At 34.4% G+C, this 4,220-nt stretch overlaps 1 pseudogene; it reads left to right on the plus strand.

Annotated features, from left to right (window-relative positions):
• Window positions 1-913: 913 nt before the first annotated feature.
• Window positions 914-1,319, plus strand: LOC117085813 (annotated as a pseudogene).
• The last annotated feature ends 2,901 nt before the right edge of the window (window positions 1,320-4,220 follow it).

Consider the following 4,220-nt stretch of genomic DNA (forward strand, 5'->3'; position numbering starts at 1 on the left):
TCTTTTCTCTTTGTTTCTTCTGCTTTTCCCCATCCTGTATTCCAAACTCTACAAAATTGCAAGAATGACTTTCATTTTAAGTTATATTTAAGATAGGATAAAAATTACAATAAAATAGTTCAACTATTCTTTGCATTTTTTTCTATTTTTCTGCATTTTCCAAATTTTCTCTAAAGTGACAATATGTGTTAGTTATAGAATGAACAGATAAATCTCCTTACAAACAATTTAGATTACTAAGTTACTGACAGCTAGAATTTTGAAATTCTCTCTAGAAAATCATTCCAAGTTGTTTTCTTCCTGGTGTTTTATAGCCATTATATTGCTATTTGTTTTCCTTACAAGTGAACTTGAATGGGATGCTTAAATTTGCTGTTGGTAGGGTTCTTTTGGAAAAACAAAAAGGTGTATTATTGGAACTGGTGAATATTACTTAATAGCATATTGATGCAAACAGAGACTGGATATGGCAGCTATCTGAGAAACATATTATCCTAAGATGTTTAAATAAAGCTTACTAAAAGTGATTAGGGCCACGAGATCTCCCTATTGACTTGGATTAATGCCATAAATCAGAAATAAAATGGGCTTCATATATGAATGTTCACATTCAATTGATTGGCAAGATAGAATTTAAGACCAAATTCATTAAGAATTTCAGTCTTGAAAGACATGCTTTCTAACTCAATGCTATTAAAGCTTTGATTGATAAATTCTTTTTAAAAATTTACCACACTCTAAACACCTATTGTCAAACTTGCTTACTTGTTTTAAAGATGAGTTGAATTAAAGCCTTAAAATATCATTTAGCATGCAATAATGTTTACCCTATTTGCAGACCTTCTAGAGATACGTGATAGTAGTCATATTGTAACTCTTGTACAGCCAGAGAACGATGACAAGGAATCCCTCGCACTCTTCCTTTCCAACTTGGACCTGGCAGAATGGCTCCCGCAAAGAAGGGTGGAGAGAATAAAAAGGGCCTTTCTCCCATCAACGAGGTGGTGACCCGAGAATACACCATCAACATTCACAAGCGCATCCATGGAGTGGGCTTCAAGAAGAGTGGTCCTCGGGCATTCAAAACGATTCAGAAATTTGCCACGAAGGAGATGGGAACTCCAGATGTGCGCATTGATACCAGGCTCAACACAGCTGTCTGGGCCAAAGGAATAAAGAAAGTCCCCAACCGAATCTGTGTTTGATTGTCCAGAAAAGATAATGAGGATGAAGATTCACCAAATAAGCTCTATACTTTGGTTACTTGCATACTTGTTAACCACTTTCAAAAATCTACAGTCAGTGTGGATGAGAACTAATCGCTGATCGTCAAATACCTCAAATAAAGTTATAAAATTGAAAAAAAAATGACAAGAAGGAATACATAAAGCATTTTTAAAGAATTCTTTAAATTTGACGACAATAGTCTAAAGACTCAAAGTGAAATTTACCAGGTTAAAGGCTTGGAACATTTTCCCATAAAAAATCCCTACCACTTCTTTTGATGAAAGTTGAATTGCGAGTCACAGGAGACCTGTGCATCTCTGTCACTTTTTCGTATTCTGCTTCCTACCAAGTAGAATCATAGTTTGTTTCTCATATACTGCAACCCACTCCCCCAAGATGTGACTCAAGGGAAAAAAAGCATTCATCATATAAGGCAGCATCTATTAAGCACATTGTGCTGTACTAGACCCTAGGCTAGGTGCTTTCAGGCCCTGTCTTACTGAGTCCTTATGGTGAAAGACCATCCATCTTTAGAGATTATCCAAAGAACCTTCAGAAGGATTATTTGCTAGATATATGTAAATACAAAAGTATTAAACCATAGAGTTGTAGAGAAAATCTTCTAACTACAGTAGCTGCAGCCATAGTGTGTCTAATCTATCATCATCAATATTCTGGCCCCGGGAGAGATCAAACAGAGTTATTATCACCTTACGTAGGCTAGAGAGAAAAGTCTGATCAAAAGCCTTCATATTGAAAGTCCTTTCTTTATTCCTTGATTGGCCTTTTGCTTTTCGAGTAGGAGAGGAAGTGCTTATGAGTTTAATTCACAGAAGAAAAAACACTTACTTTGAAATTTACTGGCAACTCTTCAGTATGTATGCTGATGTCCTAGAGGCTTTGTTGGTAACTTGAAACACTGGGTAACAAAAGTACTATTTCCCTTCTTCTCTTTATTTTTCCTTTCCCATCTTCCTTTATTTATTTCCCTCTCTTTTTCTTCTCCACTCCACCTCTGTATGAGTGTGTGCATGTGTGTGCCTGTGGATATCCATTTGAGTTTATGGAATTGACTATACAGGTATTTTAGTCTAATGCAAGCATGAAATCAGAGGGGCAAATTGTAAAGAAGGAAACATGTAGGCCTGGTGCCATCACCTGATCTCATAGTACCTCACATTACCTACTCTCTCCTCCCAGTGCTGCACCTGCCCAATGAGCAATGCCTTTGTCATGCTTCCTTGGCTGACCTTTTTCCAACCTACTGTTCATTTGACAATTTGTTACTTAATTCACACTGTGTACCAGTCTTGTGTTGGATGAACATTTTTCAGAAACTATTCGATGCTCCGCATTCTTGATTTTCTAGGTATGCTGAACCACACACACTCATCAAGCTCTTTGAAGAAGGGGAGAGTTTGGTGGTCAAATAAGTTTGGAATTAAATCTAGGAGCTGAACCCAATCTGATTCCTGGTTCAAAACAAAACAGAAACAGTTATCAAAGACATTCTTGTCACAATTCAGGAAATTTCACTATAAACTGGGTATTATATTAGGAATTATTGTTATGCTTTTATGTTATTGTAATATAGTTACATAGAAAAATGGCCTTATTCTTAGGAGATATATGCCATGTTTAAGGGGGAAGTATTTCAAGTGTCATGATGCCTGAAACTTGTTTTCAATAATCATAAATTTACCCATAATATTTAAAACTAATATATAAAAATATACAGTTCTGTAAAAAATGCTTATATTTATATATAATATATACATTTGTTACATATTATATGTTCACATAGTAAAAATGCATGTTTATCATCATTTATTGCTATAAAACAAGTACATATGCTATTATTTATAAATAAATATATATTATATTGTTACATATGTGAATATACCTACTGCATATGCTTATATGTTATATATGTATATATTATGTATAATAAACATGAATATATAAATATATAATGTAATTTTTACTGAATTTATATATTATATATAAATATATTAATAAATACATAATATAAACACAAACTATTGCTGTGAAGATTAAGTAAACATATTTTTATTTCCTGAAATATGTTTAGATATTTTGACTAACCTTGGGCATATAGCATTTTGGAGTACTGGGAAATTAATTTGGATAGCATGAGGAAGAGAATGAAGTTAATTAATGAGAAATTCTGTTCACAGGTAATTAAGAGTTGACTTTCAAGGACAGAAAATGTCCTTATGCACTAGACTTTCTGAAGCAGGAAAGACCAATTTGTGAGGGAGGAAGAGGGGGATGCTGCTCCTAGACCAATTTGGGGACTTCTAGACCTCTGCAGGAAGTACCTCACTCCTCACCGCACCCCTTAAACTACTGCTTACAAGGATTGCACTGCTAATTGCAGAGTGGTAAGGGTTGGGATACATGATGAAAAGGTTTGTTTTTGGAAAGAAACTTCCCTATTTCACTTAGATTATTGTGAAAGATGTTTCTGATGCAGGCAAATGAGCCAGGCAAAGACTCTGCATATCTAGTATAAAAAGCAAAATTCAAATATTAGCCAACTACTCTAAAGAAATAAGCACCCATAACAGTGACTGTGTAATGTGACTACGATGAGTAGGGTCTTACTGTTTTATTTTACCTCTTCTTTGTCCTTGTGAGAAAGAGATGAAGATCATATCTCCTCTTGGAAAAGTAATGGCTCAGAGGTAGTTCCTTTTTGGTGTTAGACATATTACATGACTTTAGTTAACCACCTTTGTTTCTCCATTTAAGAGATGGGGATAACAATACAAATTTAGCTCAAGGTATCTTTATGAACTATAAATTACTAATTATAAATTATAAACTACTTTATAAAGCAAGCTGCTATATAAATGCTCAATAACAGTCCTTTGCAACACATGGCACCGCCTAATGGGAGCTTATTAAGAAGTTCCTGTTTAACTTGGATTAATTCTTTTAAATATTTTTTCCTCTTAAATGAACCCAGT

The sequence above is a fragment of the Trachypithecus francoisi genome, unplaced genomic scaffold, assembly GCF_009764315.1.
Source record: "Trachypithecus francoisi isolate TF-2019V2 unplaced genomic scaffold, Tfra_2.0 Contig00586, whole genome shotgun sequence".
Taxonomy (NCBI): domain Eukaryota; kingdom Metazoa; phylum Chordata; class Mammalia; order Primates; family Cercopithecidae; genus Trachypithecus; species Trachypithecus francoisi.